This window comes from Pteropus alecto, unplaced genomic scaffold, assembly GCF_000325575.1.
Source record: "Pteropus alecto unplaced genomic scaffold, ASM32557v1 scaffold40, whole genome shotgun sequence".
In the NCBI taxonomy this organism is placed as follows: domain Eukaryota; kingdom Metazoa; phylum Chordata; class Mammalia; order Chiroptera; family Pteropodidae; genus Pteropus; species Pteropus alecto.
Genome location: NW_006431919.1, coordinates 17,032,036 through 17,049,740, shown reverse-complemented (window position 1 = coordinate 17,049,740; position 17,705 = coordinate 17,032,036).

Below are 17,705 nucleotides of genomic sequence, written 5' to 3'. Positions count from 1 at the left end.
GAAGGCAGCCCAAAGGAAAGGCCACCGGGACCTGGCAGGCAGGAGCATTCCGCTCGCTCTGGACATCAGCTGCGTATCTCACAGAGGGAGGCGCTGAAGAGTGTCTCTTACTTCGGGGAGCTGGTTAGGTAGCGGCTGGTTAGGGGAGGCTCCACCGCCGCGTGGCAAAGACTGTGAAAGAGGATGCCCAGCTGTTACTGGTTCAAGAAGCAGGGGACTTCTCTGGGCCTAGGGATAGCGGAGGCCTCCCTGGGGAAGTGACCCTGTGAAGCCAGGCTAAGCGAGGGCTCAGTGTGGGGAGATGGGCGTTGGTGGCGGGTGGTGGGAAGGGTGTGCCAGGCTGAGAGAGCAGCTGCCAGAAGGCCGAGAGGAAGGAGAGATTATGGCTGAGGTGGCGGCATGTTTATTCCACTCGCTGGCCACCCACTGGGGGCCAGGCCTGTGCTGGGCCCTGAGGGTTTGAAAAGAAGGGAGATCGGCCCTTGGAAAAGTCACTGTCCGTGAGGGAGGATGAAGCACGAACATTGACTACTAGAAATTAAGGAGAAATATGTCTTCAAGATGCTATGATCCTTTCTTAACTGTGGGGACAAAGGAGGCTTCCTGGACAGCACCTAGTACAGGGCCTGGGCGTGTAGAGTTAGCAGGGGAGCACCCTCCGGGAGGTGGGCCCAGCAAAAGCAAAGGCCTGGGGGCAGGAAAGCAGGGCCAGGGGTCAGCCACTTGGCCGGTATGCTTGGCCTGCAGGAGAGCCACAGGAACCAAGGCCGGGAGGGGGTCCAGGCCAGGCAGGGGGGTCAGGCCATCTTTGCTTCAGCCCCCTCCACTGAACCCCAGCCATCTGAGGCCTCAGATTTGGCTGATCTTCCTGCCAGTGAGTGTGACCCAGGGCCTTGGGGGAGAGAAGGAATGACTGGGGCCTTTTTGCTCTTCGGCACATTTTTTCCCCTAAAGTGGAGTGACTCCCAGGAAGAGGCCCCTGCCTGTCTCTCCCTCTTGGCACTCACTAAGGCGCCTGTCCAGTGCCTTTGGAGAAAGACCAGTCTCTGAATGGTCAGAGGGTCGCCGGGTCTCGTGTCTCCCTGGGTCTTCTGGGAGGGCTGCCAAGGCTATGCAGAGCCTGCCAGGGAGACCACTAGAGCTGGGCCAGGGGGGCCGAGGGCTGGGGTATCTGTGTTCCTGCCCTGAGGGGTGGCCCAGGCCTGAATGGATGACAGCACAGGCAGGACAAGTCGAAGAAGAGCGAAACCGTGCTGGTGGGGCGAGTGTGCGTGGTGGTCCCTGGGGAGCCTGGGAGGGCCACCCGGATGTGGGCTTGGTGGTTTCACCTTAATGCGGAGCTTCTCAGCCTGGGCGCTGTTGGCGTTTGGGGTGGAATACTTCTCCGTTGCGGGAAGTATCCTGTGAGATGTCAGTTGCATCCTTCCGCCCCACGTTGTGACAACCAAAGAAGTCTCCAGGCATTGCCAAATGCCACCTGGGAGGTAAAATTGCCTCAGAAGGAGAATCACGGCCTTGGAGTAAACAAAGAGGCACCTTAGACCTCTTTTGTGCAAGAGCGTCCGCTAGGAACACAGCAAACACTGCTCGCCACTCTCGGGCCATGGAGGCGATAATTTAGACAGGGCCAAACTAGAAGCCAGGGCCTGCCTGGGGAGCCTTGGGGGTTGTTCTGGAGAGTGGCGATGGGTCTGAGCTGCTGTTTAGATATGGGACCTGGGGAGGAGGGAGCGTGGAGGGCGACATCCAGGTGTCTGGCTTCGTCCACTGTGCAGACTGCCGTTCCAGGAGCCAAGAAAAGGCGCGTGGAGGACTCTCTCTGGGTGAGTGGGTGCCAGGGAGGAGGCGAATCCCTTGACTTCGGTTTTCCTTCCCCTTTCCCTCCCGCCTTCTCTAGCTCTGCCTGAAATTTGTCCCTTCAGCATCGCCGAGGACAGGCTGACGTAGGGAGAGTGAACGGAGACAGGACGGGTCACCGCCCTGGCCGGAGAAGCCTCACGTCTTTCCAACAGAAAACTCGGGCTCCGGCTACGTTCTGGCTACTGTCTGACACTCGTTCAATTTGGCTTTGTTTGGACCAGAGCCGGGAGCAGGATTTCTAGTCAGCGTTTGAGGGGCGAAGGCAGTCCCAGGTTGTTAATGGCTGGGAGCGGGAGAGGGAGCTGGGGAAGACCTTGTCCCCTGCCCCTCTGGGCTTCTTGCAAGTAGAGAAGGCTGTGGAGTGAAGGGACTGGATGGTGGCAGCTGGCCCTTTAAGAAGAACTTCTGGAAGGGCGATTTGCATGTGCAAGGACGACCTTCACAAAGCCTAGGAGTTTTTGTGAATTCGTTTCTCTGGGGAGTTGGGCCTTGGACGAGAGGCTCCTGCATTGCGACTCTGTCCTTCCACCACCGTTACCTCCTCCTCCTTCTCTACAGCAGTTGACTCTTTCGGGAACACTTGGCATCCTTCCAGGCCTTCTGAGGTCCATCAAGAACAGAGTTTGCCCTTGTAGATGGAAGACGTTGAAATGCAAAGGCGAGCTGTCCAAAAAGCAATTCGGGAGGCATAATTCAGCACTAAATATATACTCCCAGGAGCATGGCGATCATCTCATTGCTCTAAGCCAAGAGAAGCACATGCTTTCTGTGCCTCTGCACAAGGTTTTTCCCTTTGCCTTAAATGTTCCCTACAGTGGACACTTGGCATTGTTGTTGGGCATCCAACATCTGAACGCTCTCCCCGAGTCTTGGAAGTTGCAGAGCCCGTTCTACACGGTGGGTGCTGAGAATGCCAACACCTACTTTCCCAGCCTCCCTTGCAGCTGGGGCACGGCATGTGACGATCGGATGCACTTGGCCTGGCCTTGAGATCAGGAGCTGTTGAAGCAAAGTAGAGGGGCCTGGGGGACCCCTCTGGGTTGGTGGCGGGAGCTGTGGCACTGGTGGGGGGGCGCTCGTGAGACCCTCATTGAACGAGTTCTGTGACATGATTTAGGGTAATGCTGCCGGCCGTGGTGCCGTGATGTGGTTCTTCATTCCTTCTAGCAGTTCTGTAAGCTCCCAGCGTCCTTTTCATGAATTCTTTTCCTGTGTAAAAGAGCCAGAGTCAGCATCTGTACTTGTAACTATGAGCTCTGACTAGTACACACTCTCTGTCCATTCTGTTTGTTTGGCAAATTCTAACTCATCTTTAAATAATTTACTCAAATAACACCTCTTCCAGGAGGCCTTCTTGGATTCCTCAGACAGATGCTTAAGCATCTGGGCTCCTAAGTGTGGACAAGGCAATATGGGGGCTATAGCGGAAGAGGAGACAATTTGGGTGTACCCACCGAAAACATTCGGATACTTCATCAGTCCGTTAGGTGGTATGAAGGGGAGGAGGAATCGGAGGGCGAGATAGTAAAGCTAAGTGGTTACAAGCTTGAGCTCTGGAGTTCAAATCCTGGCTCAGTCACATGCTTGCTGTGTGGTTTTAGGCAAGTAATTTAAAATTTACGAGCCTCAGTTTCCTCTTCTGGAAAATGGGGCTAAGAATAGGACCTATCTCATAGGATTGCTTTGAGGTTTAAATATCACACATGTGAAGTGCTTTAGAGGGGTCCCTGGCACTTAGACAATGCTCAATAAATATCAGTTATGGTTTTTGGAGGCAGCAGATATAGCAACAAGTCAGTTGCTGAGAGTTCTACTCCAGGTTGACCACCAACGTCCCGGGGGCTCGGCAAGGCTGAAATAAACAGACTCCCACTTCAAGCAAAGAAAATGGGAGTCTTTCATTGAACCCAAAGGTGGAAAATACAAAGGTAGAAAATCACGAGGGCCTGGAGCCAGGAAATAAAAGGTCAGCGCCCCCAGGCAACCATTTACTCCATCTTGCTCTCCTTTCTAGAGCCATTAAGTCCGTCTTCTCTGTTCCTTTCTACTTGTCCACATGCAGCCTTTCCATGTATCTGTGTACATCGCTCCCAAATTTACGTGCAGAGACTATCTGGTTGTCTCTGAATCCCAGTTCTCAAATCCCAGCAAAGAGACTAAGATGGACTCAGCTTGGGTGAGGTGTCCATCCCTGGTCCAATCATCTGTGGCCAGGAGGTGGGGTCACGTGGTACAAACACGGCTGCTAGGACCCCAGGCGGGTGGAGGTGGCCACTGGGAGTTGGGCAGACTTGCCTTCTCTCAGTCTTAGTGCCTTCAAATATAGCACGGTTTCACAAGTGTATCGTTTGGAATGATTTCAGTTGCAAGGGATAGAATTCGCAGCTAATAGTACTTAATTATTAAACGCTTTTTTTCTCATACGTGGCCGGAAGTCTGAAAAGCGGGTGTGCTAAGGTGGGTTCATGGATCAACCTCGTCATCAAGAAGCCAACATCTTTCCATCCTTCAGCTCTGTGATCGTCAGCCCGTCGCTTCTTTTGTCTTCAGGCTCGTCGCTTCATGCAAAAAGGCTGTGGCAGCCCCAGGCATCACACCTTCACGGGGTAATACCCAAAGCAGGAAGCTCCAGGCTTCTCCTCCTGCACATATTTCTTTTTTATCAAGGTGTTCCCTAGAGAGTTCTTCTTATATTTCATTGGCCGGTACTACATATGCAAGGGAACCTAGGAAAGTATCTACCGTTTTCGACTTCTATTATTGGAGAGAGACTTCGCTAGGAAGAGAGTAAAAGGAGAGGAATGGCTGTTGCATAGGCAACCAACAGTGTTTCCCATAGTGAGATGTAAAGTGTGGGTCATGTCTAGACAATGCCATTAATTGTCTGGTTAATATAAGGCAATGCTTAGTGCCGTTGCTGCTGATAGAAATTCAGAAAGCATCCACGTGCAAACGCGTCCAAAAGGCTGTGTTTAAGTCCATTTCTTTTTAAGTCCAAGGAGACGTTATATATAAGCTGCCACAGTGTACATGTCTGTGTAAACTTGAATTTCACAAAGAACCAGTGATGTGCTGGCATTGATTCTGGCTCTACTTGGTTCTTTTCAGCTCTTCAAAAATGTATCCAAAGATGTTTTCACTTTGACTTTCTTCTTTTCATGGTAAGAAGACACTTCTTTAAACAGCTCATGGGCCAACACTAATGAATAAGGCCATGGCCAAGACTAAAATGGATGTGCGTGACTGCTTCACGCCATCTGTGGGGAGCAGGCGGATTGGCCTACTTCTTCGGTGCATAGCTTTGTTCTTATCTGTGAATGTTTGTAAGTAGAGGAATTTCAGGGTAGATGTGAAATCGCTTTGACATATAGATGGCTCTTATAATTTGTGGGGCTTTTTTCTTTTTAAATAGAAGCTTTTCTTTTGCCTGGTGCTCACTGAGGGTAGAAAGAAGCCCAAAGAAAAAGAGGCGAGGTTCCTGGCTGCAATGGCCCCCCTCGCAATGCACAGGGGCAAAGTCACAAAGTCACGGGTGTGCTCGTTTGCAGGCACTGCGTACAATCTGCTAGACTGGAAGAGCTTGCCGACGGGCTGGGTGGGAGCAGGCTCTGGTAGAGAGCCCCGGCTTCATAGCTAACCGACTTGGGTTTCATGCCCATCTCTGCCACTTCTTTGACTGGGAGACCTTGGGCAAGCTTCTCCTCCTTCTGAGCCTTGGTGGCCCCAACTTGGGCAAAGTCAAATCCTATCTCTTAGGATCTGTGGGTAGATCACAGGAGTTGGATGGCCCAGGTGACTTTCCCCGATCCTTTCTAACTCTGAGCCTCTGAATCTGAAGACAAGAGTGGTCCCCATATCATAATTATCTCCTCTTTCTCCTCTGTCTTCTTTTCCTCCATCATCATCATCATCATCATCATCATCATCATCATCATCATCATCATCACCATCACCATTTCTTGAGTGCCAGGCTGTACTAGGCACTGTCCTGGGTCCTCTACCTGCATAAATGAATTAAATCCTCATGGTGAACCTGCAAATGGGGATTTTACTAACATCTCATAGATTAGGAGGCTGAGGCTCAGAGGGGTGGAACGATCTGCCCAAGGTCACCCGACTGTTAGGTAACAGAGTAACGATCAGAACTTCCAGCCTAGGATCTATTTAGAAGGCTCTCTGTCTCTTCGATTGTTTCAGATGCATCTCAGGAAGGAGCCCACGTTCCTCAAATAAATGTGCCCTGGGGAAAAGAAGCTGTGATCCCAAAGAGCAGGCCTAGGAGAAGCTTTCGTGCAGGTGCAGCTGCTACAAGTTTCCTCTAATAATCAGACAACCCTCTTGGAGGAGGAGAGCAGGGGTCTCCTCAGGTGGCCTCTGCCCCTAGTGCATTGTACTCTCACAAGGGGGCATCTGGAGTTTTTGCCTCCTCAACATTTATTCCCCTTTTTTGGTGAGAGCCCAAGTTTTCCTTTGGGGAAACCACCTCACCTTCACTAGGTCCCTGTGTTTGGGGGTACTGACTCTTCTCTATTCCCTTCCTCCCCCGCCCCCATGGCAGGGATGGTCACGTGTTCTGATCTTGCCCAATTAGAGCATTCCTTCCATCAGGCCAAAGTTCAAGGCCAAGTGCCCAAGTCATCTAATGATCTGCAATCCTGGGACTTTTGTGGAACTCGTAGGAAAGGCAAACTCCTCTTCTGCTGGTAGGGATGTAAGTCAGGCTGCTGCGCTCACTGAGTGCGAAGGCCTCTCTGAGAATGAAGCTGAAGCAGAGGGAAGCAGAGCTAAGAGATGACAGAAGGTGCATTCGGGCACCTGGATCCATCCGTTCCTGAAGCCAGTAGGAGTTGGCTTTCTGTGTCTTGTAATTGGGAGAACCATGACTGATACACCTGCCGCCCTGGAAAGACACTGGTGGCAGAGGTCATGGGGATCACGACTCTAGCACAGTTTTCTGCACATGTTACTTGGAAACATTCTGTGAGACTTCATGTGTGTAGGATATTGACACTGCAAACCTCTCGCTGCATTTTTGGTGTGTAACTTTGGCTTGGAGAGTGCTTCAGTTTGGAGATCGCTTTTCGATGGAAGACCTGTTAGTTACCTCCTGGAAAAGGAGGCGCAATGCAGGAGTCTCCTTGCTGGGCACTGGAACTGCCGCTCAGACAGAAACTAAGGCCGCCCTGGGGACAGGAGGCTCTGCGTCTGTTCTCTTGTGGCGGCTCCGATCTTGTTGCATCCTGGCTTCTCGTGGGTTCTGCTTCTCCAGATCTCCACGAGCAGGTGGCCCATCGAGGCCCTGGCACGACCACATGACACCTTTTGGTTTCGGTTCTCAGCAGCAGGTCCTGAAGGAGGAACAAGATAGGCCAGCTCATCCTTTCATGGCAACCTTCGGGGTGCTGGTCAGTCAGGGATTCTTAGGTCTGATGCCATCTCAGGTCCAAAGAGCTCTACCTGGGGTCACGTGACTATCTGCCGTCCATCTGGCATCCAGTCAGCTGTGGTGTCATGTGCCCCACCTGTGGCCCTCCCTTCAGGAGGGGCTGTGAGTGGGCAGCGGTGATATGTCTTTGCGAAGTCTCTATTTGAACATGTCCTGAATGCGCATCGAGTCATAGTAAGGGGTGTTGCATATTAGAGTTCAAACTAATAAGTCAGCTCTCGTGGAGCTTGTGATCTAGGCGGGGAGATGGACCACAGATGAGAAAACACTCCAATATAAAACTACCCACAGCCCGTGATGAAAGGTGGGCCACTCCAGAGAGCAGTGGGAAGACTCACGGTGGACTGTGCAGTCAAGGAAGCTTCTTGAAGGAGAAGTCACTTGAGCCCAAGTTTGAACAGTCAAAGGGACCAGATGGATCAAGAGCTGGAGGAAGGACATTCTTGTGGGCAGAGAAACAGCGTATCTGAAGACCCCAAATTGGAAATAAAACAGTATCTTCAAGGAACTGAAATGAACTTGTGACTAGGACATTCGGGGAAGTGAGAGAGTGTTTTAGGCTGTGTCAGAGGCGTCAACAGGACCCGGGTCTTTAGAGGTCCTGGGACGATGTTTATGTTTTCTTCGGGGAGTAATGGGAAGCCATCAAGCTTTGATGTAGGACAGCGACATAATCCAGTTTATGCTTTCAAAGTCTGTGACCTTGGGACAGTCATGTTTTATGCCTGAGCTTTTATTTTTCTCCTCTGTAAAATGTAGATGAGAAATAGGCCGGTTTTTGAAGGACCCTATAAAGGTCGAATGAGAAAATGTGCTAAATGAGATAAACCTATTTAAAAATGGCTGAGCCTCGACAGACCTCTGTAAAGGGTTTCCCCTCTTCCTTTTTTTTTTTATTTCTTTTTAAAACAAAACTGCAATTTGTCATCCACCTGCCAACTCTCTTCTCTGCTGACCAACCTGGACACTTCGGGTCTCACGGTTTCACTTTTCTGCTTGCTTGGGCACCACCCAAACTGGGCCACTGAGTGCTCAGTGCTCATTCTTTCGTTGCAAACTTCGCACAGTGACCGTCGGGGCGATTGCGTTTCATACAGCTTTTCCATTGTTAATCATTCCTGATCCGGTTTCCATTATTCCATCCCTCTCTCGGGGCCGAGCTCCTTCCCCTGCTCAGCATTTATTTAAGTTGTCTTACAGAGGACTTCTCTTGATTTTATCGGAAGGGTCCCGCTTTACACAGATGTTGGCTGAATGTAGGAGTCGACGATTATATTATCAAGCCGGCGGGACAGAGAGGTCATCACATCCGTACGGGTGCGTTGGAGAGAACCTCGGAGTCAGACGGAACGGAGTCAAACTCTAACATTCCTCTTTTCTGGCAAGCGGCCTCACTGATGTGGGTGGGCCTCAGCTACCTCATCCACAAAATGCGGGGACGACCAGGGCTGACCCCCCGAGGCTGGGGAGCCCAGCACGCAGTAGGCAATTATTCAACGATATCAGCTCCTGTCTCTGTCTGCCAGACTTTCTCTCCTACCCGGCTTCATCCGTCTTACTTTACAGCGATGGTCCGTGGCCTTGTTCCCGGCATGCCCCTTCTTAGAGTCCATGGGCCTCCCCGTACGCTTCGTGCCATATTCCATGGGCTGTGGTCCTTGAGGTTAGAGTGACTTGGGTTCCTATCCCAATTCTGCTGCTGACCGACTGTGTCATTTCAGCTCTCAGAGAGTCACGTACCCCGTGTGTGAGTGATATATGAAGAACGCCAGCATTCCACGGTCCGCACAGATGTTGAAATAACGTTCTGGGAGCACGAGGTGGCTGGTCCATGGTAGCTGCTGTTGCATCTTATCATAACTCTGGACTCTGACCTCCGTAGAATGAGGCTCGCGTTTCTCACCCTTGCATGGCCTTGGCATTGCAGAGCGCCGGGCACACAGCAGGCCCTCACTTAGTGTTAGTTCTTTCATCTCCTGCAACAAAAATAGAGTTGCTCTGTGGCCCCACGAGGCCAGAACACTGGCATCCCCATATACCCCTACCTGCTCACGCAAGTGTCACTTTCAAAGGTCCTAAGAGGCAGGGCAGGATGGGGAGGTGAAAATGCCTCTGGACTTTACGGAGAAATCAAATGCCTGTCCCTGTTCCTGGGGGTGGGCCGGAGCAGGCCATGACTGCAGGACGGCTTCTCTGAGGGGAAGGGCCTTGCGTTTTAAGAGCTGCTTGTCTTATTTACGTGTTCTCTTCTCATTATTTTTCTGAGAACCTTTTCAGAATTTCACTGGGAGTCAGAAAACACATTTTGCCAAATTCCGAGGCCTCGTAACCACAAGGCCTGGTCCTTGTGACCAAACCAAGACCAAACCGTAACCTTCTGGCGCTGGACGCTGTTTACTTCTGGCGAAAGACCACACTTCGGGTTTCACAGTAAAAGAGGGTTAGAAAATTATATGAAAGGGCTTAGAAAACTCACGGACATCAAATAGCTCTTACAAAACCAATGTTGTAATTAGTTAAGTATAAATGAATCAGAACCATATGGCTTAGAAGTTAAAGGGACAAGGAGTTGGAGGGAAAAACATGTCCTTTGGGATTTAATCAAACAAAAAATGCTGGGAAAATTATCGATGTTCCCCAAGCTCAGACCCTGACAGGGTCCCCCCCCTCCTTTCCCTGGTTCCCCCCATGAGGCCGGGGCAGACCCTGGGCCCCCTCTCTCTTGAAGCTGGATGTCATGGGGACGGAGTGTGTGTGCCGCAGTGGAGACAGGCTCAGGGCATCTGGGGAGCACAGAGAAGGGGCGCTCCTTGGCAGAACTGCAAATGGTTCCCCTGTGGAGGTGACACTAAATCAGACTTAAAGGCAGAAGAGGAATTGGGGGGCGGGGTGGGCATTTTGGAGGAGGCGGTGAGTGGCACACATACCTGCACCGAGGGTGGATCACGCATCGGACAGTCACGAATTGTAAGTCATTTGGAAGAGCTGGTTCTTAACTCAAGCATCGCCGCCTTCAGTGATTACCTGACCCGAAGGTGCCCAGCCCCCTCCCCGTCACTCTCTATCACTTTACCCTCGTGCGTTTTCCCTGTGGCACTTTTCATGGTCCGAACCGCTCCTGCGTGCTCTAGGATGTGAGCTTCTTAAGGGTAGGGATCTCATTTGTCCTGTGCCTTCCTGCTCTGTCTGCAGGAAGATCAGATTTAAAGCTGCAGAGGATCAGATTTAAAGCGGCTGCTCCTTTAAGTATTGGGGGAATGAATGAATGAATGGAAAATAAATGAGTGAATAGCTGGAGGTAGAAGGCATGTAGGACAGGGAAGGAAGAAAGGCCGAAGAAGTGGAGCCAGATCCTGAAAGACTTTGTAAATTGTGCTAAGAGACTCTTGAAGGTCAAGTGGAAAGTCAAATGGTTTCGAGCAAGAAAGTGACAAAGTTCACCCTATGTTATACTGGAAGCAAACAATGAGAGTAGAAAGATCTGGAAACCTGGAGAAAATAAGAGGCAGAGCAAACCTGTGTCTTGCCTTCTTCTGTCATCCCGAAGGCATGTGCTAGAGTGTTCCGTGTAGAAGAGGTGCTTAATAAATGCTGTGGAGTTAATCAATGATAAATGCTCGGGCTCCAGACTGCTGCATACGAGCCATTATTTTCTCATTTAGAAAACGGACCTTGTAGCTAACTGCAGAAAATTGTCTTCCAGAAAAAAGAAAGAGAGAGATGTGTATGTCTGCTCTGTCTCGAATGTGTTCACTGAACCGGATTCTGTTTCCAGAGACAGACGGCCCTGGGCAGCTCTCGAGTTACGTGAAGCTGGGCCGGGGTTTCTCTGACAGTTTAGCAGAATCGTGAGCGGGTGGGACGGGAAGCTCTGGGCTGTGAAATAGGTCAGTTGCTCAATGGCCCTGGAAAACCTCCGAGGACGGAACCTACATTTATTCGGGGAGCGTTTTAGGTGCAGCGGCACCCTCATGTTAGGGGAGGAGTACATAGGCCTGGCTCCCAGAGCCATTAACAACAGTGTGCTCTTGCTAGAAGCCCCAGGAGAGCCCAGGCTCGGCTCCTTAGCAGGTGTCTGTGCCCTCTCGGAAAAGCCGTTGCCTTTCCAGCTCCCCGTACCACATGGGCAGCATACGCACCCCACTGTTTCTCGGCTTCGGGAGAAGCCTGTCTACTTCTCTGTGCCAAAGGCATTGCAGTCCCCATAGCAAACGCCCCGTGTTTGCCACGTGTGTGCTCATTTCCCGGGGGGTGTTCTAGGTGGAACATCTCCCGCTCAGAACAGAGGCTCAGGCAGGTGGAGTTGCTGGTCCAAGGTCACACAGGCAGATCCGTGGAGACCTGGGCACTGCCCGCCTCAGCTTCCCTCACCCCAATTTGTGGAGTTTGCTGGAAACCCAAGCTCACCCTTTCCCACCACGCCACGTAACTGTGCCCTAACTGATTGAGAAGCCTCTGCCTTCTCTCTTGGATTTAAGTAGTGACACTCTCAGTGAGCGTTTGTGAGTGTGGGGCTGTTCCACAACCGGCCTGTCTTCTGACAGCACCTCAGTTTCTCCATGGAGACCCAGCCCTCTGCCACCGTGGGCAGTCCTGGGAGGTGCGCCCGCCTCCTCCACAGAAGTATGAGCAGCCCGCTCTCCCTCTCTCTGCTCCAGCTGCAACCAGCGCTGGGCATATAATCCAGGCGAGGGGGACTAGAGGTTCCCTCCAGGACTTGGCACCTTCAGTGAGTGACTCTGGGCTGGGAGGAAGGGCTGGTGGCACTCCGGGACAGTGGCGGCGGTAGCCTGCTGGCCATCTAGTCCCACGACCTTACTGAGGCCCTGTTCCCCGCTTAACCCTCCAGCGATCTCTCGGTTTCTGGCCATTTTCCAGACTTCATTACCACCCTCTGCCAAGTCTGTGAGCCCCTGATAGCCTTCCAGTAAATTCCATTTGATTACCACACAGTTTGCAGTCAAGAACCCTGACTAATACACAACTGTTTATTAAACGCTAAGTATGAGCCAGGCCCTTTACATGTGACATCTTGTCAGATTCCCAGACGCCCCCACGAGGGACACATGTGTACCTGTTTTCCACACGAGGACACAGTGGCTCAGGGAGCCATGCAACGTGCCCAAAGCTGCACAGCTGGTGAGTGGCAGCGCTGGATTCGAACCCAGGCCTTTCTGATTCCGAATTCCATGCGTTATTACTTCTCCTTTTCATCGGCCCTGGGCTTCCCACACGAACCTACGTTGCAGGCCTGAGACTTGTGGCAAAAATATTTTCAAAACCTAATTTGTTCTCATCCATGAACACCTGCCAGGAAGGAATTTGAGGCGTTTGGTTTAAACATGGAAAAGCTGAGTTCACTTACCCCAGAGGGGGCATCTGCGGGGAGAGGGGAAAATGTCTTTAACCCCTTCGTCGAGTCAGGAAAGGAGGTCGCTGCACCCTGCTTTCATCCCTCAGCTGTCAGAAAGGTCTGAGGTGAGGACCCTGCCCTTGACGTTCATCGTGGGATGTGGGGGAGGAAGAAATCTGTGGGGATCATGAATTTCTTTATATTCGTGCCTTTTCTATTGTCAGTGTGGGGGATATAGGAAAGAAATTTGAGCTTTGTCTGAAGAATCCATTTACTCTCATACACCTTCCTGGGGGGAAATTTTGGACTTCCCCGGATCTGAGAATTTTAGGATAGTAAGGCCTCGGAGAAACCTGACCCCTTCCCCACCCCCCAGGGCTCCTCAGGATTGTACTTTCTTAATGACGTGAAATGACATCCGGGTGAATCTGTGGTTGGGGCTGCATCACGTGTTCTTCTGTCAGTCCAAGAGCAGAAATCTAGACTCAGACTGGACATATGCATTCGGTAACCGGAAATGGAGTCCGTATTTCGTTGCTGAACTGCCCCGACCACTCTGCCATCACAGATTTGGAAGGGTTCACACCATTTTGTGGACATGGTCACGTTTTTAGGACAAATCTCAGATTTCTCAGGTGCGGAGACTCATGGCTAAGGATTAAGTGGCTGCCTCTGCTGCACACACCTGGAGGTGGGTCTGGAGAGACAGATGCCCAGATTATCCGTGTGGCTCAGGTTCAAGGAGATGTGCTAGGTCAGGATGAAAATGACACCCACCCTGAAGCCCCAGTGACTTTGAATCATGGAGGCGGGTATAATTCCTAGAACTATATCCTGATATTTCTGGCCATACGGCCAAGCTCTGGCTGATGAGATTCTGACTGGAATTACATTGACTCTATAGATCAATTCAGAAAGAAATGACATCTTAGTAATACTATATCTTCCATTCCATGATCGTGGTATATCTATCCATTATTTAGTTAAATATTTCTCTCAGCAATATTTTATAGTTTTCAGGGTAAAGATCTTATACATCTTTTGTTAAATGTATTCCTAAATATTTAATTTTTGATATTATTTTAAATGAGGTTTCTCTAAATTTTATTTTCCAGTGTTTGCCTCTAATACATAGAAATATAATTGATTTCTGAATACTGACTTTGTATCCTATGACCTTGATAAATTCACTCATAGTCCTCAGAGTTGTTTTGTTTTATGCATTTCTTAGGATTCTACACAATTATGTCATCTCTGAATAGAGATTACTTGTTTCCTTCTTACGTTTGTGTCTCTTATTTTTTCTTGCCTGTTGCCTAGATAAAGACTCCCAGTAATACGATAAATATAAATTCTGAAAACAGAATTTATATTTATCGTATATCGTCTTTGCCTTGTACCTGATCTGAAGGATAAAGTGATTAATATTTCACTATTAAGTTTGACGTTACCTGTAAATTTTCACAGATGGCCTTCATCAGAGCAAGGAAATTTTTTTCTATTCTTAGTTTGTTAAGTTTTTACAGTGAATGGGTAGTAAATTTTGCAAATGCTTTTTCTTTGTCAGTTAAATAATTTTAGATATTTGAATGGTTAATTACATTCATTGACTTTGGAATATTAAACCAACCTTGCATTCCCGGGATAAAGTCCAGTTAGTTTATGTAGTTTTCTCTCCACGTGTTGCTGGATGTAATTTTCTAGTATTTTAGTAAGAATTTTTTGTCTATGTTCATGAGACATATTGGTCTGTAATATTCTTTTCTTGTAATATCTTTGTCAGATTTTGGTGACAGGGTTATGCTGACTTTATAAAACGAGAGTTTCGTATAAGATCAATATTACTTTTCCTTAAATAATTGTTAACGTTTACTGGCGAAACTATATGTGCTTCAAGTTTTCCTTTTGGGAAGGTTTTTGATAAGAGTTTAGTCTAACATTTAATGTAATTATTGATATGGTTAGATTTTGGTCTACTAATTTTTTTTTTTTTTTTACTGTTCTATATTCTTTGCATCTGTTTTTCCTCCTCTATTTTCTTCTCCTGCATTACTTGGATTAGTCATAGACTTTTTAGTATTTCACTTTAATTTCTCTCTTGGAGTTTTAGCTATGTTCATGAGACATATTGGTCTGTAATATTCTGTAATGTGCATTCTTAACTTATCGGAGGCTGCTTAGAGTTAATATTGTACAATGTCACATAAAATATATTATTGCAAGATTATAGTTCAATGTCACTGTACCTTTCTGAGCCTAGCTTCATCAACAATCATCTTTCCTAGGGTTGTCGAAGGACTAAACGAGCCACTCTATGTAATCACTTGGCACATAGTAGGCACTTAAAGGTTCCTTTTTTAGCTTAATGAGGGGGAAAGAATGTACGTTTGGAGTTAGCAACAAGACAGGATGATTCTTAATGTTTGTTTTGGAAAACAAGTCTTAAACTCACAGCCGTGACGGAATCTGACATCATCAGACATCAGGCGCTTTAAGAATTGCAGTCTTAATTGAACACGTTTCAGAGTTTGTGATTAATTGCAGTCCTTTTCAGATCTTTTCTCTGAAAATTTCATTTTTCTCCCCACCCACCCAGGGGTCAGGCTCACAATGTAACAAGTACAATAAATCTGTCACTGAAGATGGCATCTTTCTGGTGCAAGCTGGAGCAGAGCTCATCTGGGTTATAAACCTAGGCGGCTCGGAGTCACCTGGTGAGGTTTATGTGCAGCAGCTGGGGCCGCGTCTACCTAATTAGGACCAGAGAGTGGTCGCGAAGGGACGGGCGTGTATTCTAGGTGCCTCCTCCAGTGTCTGTTTCTAATAACGGCAGCAAGTAGCAGAGGCGGCAGGGTGAGTGTAGTGACATCATCCCCCAGCTGTTTTACACATCTGTAACATGGCTCATTAGGACTCTCTTAACACCTCATCCTTCCCTGCTCCACACAGCTCCGGTTGTGTGAGAAAGGGTGCAGTTGCATGTGAGGGGCCCCAGAGATCAGGGCCGACTTCGGGGTCAAAGGTTAGCTTGGGCACTCAAGCAGTCACCGGAGTTTTCGCAAGGACACCCCCGCGGGTGAGCACATGCTACTTCAAAGTGCTAATGGCTTCGCTAGGAGGCTGGCACTTCTGTATGATCACCGTGGTTCATGCCAACTTTGTACTGGGGAGAAGAACATCTGTAGCAGCTGTAGAAATGTTTTTGCTTATTTTGAGCATTCTAAGGTTTTCCTAGCCATGAATAACAACAATCGAATAAATCATCCCACAGTTTGTAGGGAATGGTTGTTTTTCCAACCAGAACAAAAAAAAAAAAAAAAAATGGCATGTCATGTACTAAGGATATTACGCGTAACAAATTCCATCACATTTATAGGCAGCAGGTGACTACATGTATTTAGATATCTGAAGTTCTATTAAGTCAGATGAATGAGAAAAGCTCTCTAGATTCCACTGGAAAGCTGAAATTACTAAACTAGAAAATAAAAGTTTTATTACTATTTAGTATAGTGCATATTCCAAAATAAAAGACACGTGATATTTACAAAATAAAAAGAAAGATTTTATTGATTGACAACTTGATGGAATGCAGCAGAGTCCCTGGGTTTAGAGACCTCGGTTTGAGTTCTACAGTTTACTGAGGGAGGGAAACGAGGGGTCATTTTACCTCTTTAAGTGTCCTCATTTAAAAGAGATAAACTACCTCATAGGTTTTTTGAGAAGATTAAAAATATAAAGAATGGAAAGTGCTTAGTGCTGTAGCTGTCACGAAGGAAGTGCTTGAATGTTAGCTATTTTTCTTGTTACTATTACTGTTATTTCTTCTACAATTGTGGTTTTATGGAAATGCAAAGTAGTAATGGACATATATATAGTTGATCAACTATTAAGTGCTGCATGCGGCATGTTTCAACTAATATCAAATGGTATTGATTGCAAGGTAATTGTTGTATTGACTCTAAGAAAGAAAAACGGTTGCCCATGAAACTGGCACATTGCTTTCTTATATCAACTGCGAGATGCATCCTTTTCAGTTAGGATAGAGTGGGTTATGCTGCAGTAACAAGCCATACAAAGCTCCGGTGGCTCATACAACCAAGTGTATTTCTAGATTATGTTGCATGTAAAATGCAGGGGGCGGGAGGACTCTGCTCACTGTGGTCTCTTGGGGACTATATTAATTTGCTCCGACTGTCATAAAGAAGTACCACAGACCAGGTGGCTTAAACGGTAGTAATGTCTTGTCTTACAGTTCTGGAGCCTAGAAGTCCAAGGTCAAGGTGTCGGCAAGGTTGGTTTCTTCTCAAGCCTCTCTCCTTGGCTTGTAGATGGCTGTCTTCTCCCTGTGTCTTCACATGGTGCCTGTCTTCTCTCTGTGCCTGTCTGTGTCCTAATCTCCTCTTCCTATAAGGACACTGTCACGTTGGATTAGGGCTCAGCTTAATGACCTTATTTTAAGGTAATTCCCTCTTTAAAGACCCTTTTTCCCAATGCAGTCCCACTCTGAGGTACTAGGGGTTAGGAATGCAACATAGGAATTTTGAGGAGCCACAATTAATAATAGGAACTCAGACTAGTGGAGGCTCCATCTTGTCGTGTGCTCCCACGATCATGTGGCGGCAGTGGAAGTGCGTGACAGACTGAACTGGCAATTCGAGGGTTCCGCTCAGAAACCGCACTATGGGCCGACGCAAGTTACGTGGCACATCTCACTTCAAAGGGCTGTGTGAGTGGAGATGTGCGGCGCCTCCACGTTTCCAGGGCGAAGACAACCAGCGTATTTTCTGGAAAGCTTAATAACTCCCACACGGCCCACGTTCAGAGATACTAACATGTAAAAAAAAAAAAAAAAGGTACATCTTAGAACCAGTAAAATAAAAATATAAGAGAGATTGTAAGTACTGCATAGTAAGGCCTCAATTTTCGCATCTGGAAAATGGATTAGATAGTTCTCTAATCATCAGTCATTTAACGATTATAAATTTGAATTGGTCATTAGAAGTACAAGAATAAAATTCTGGAAGAAATCGGTCATCTCTCGGGCCT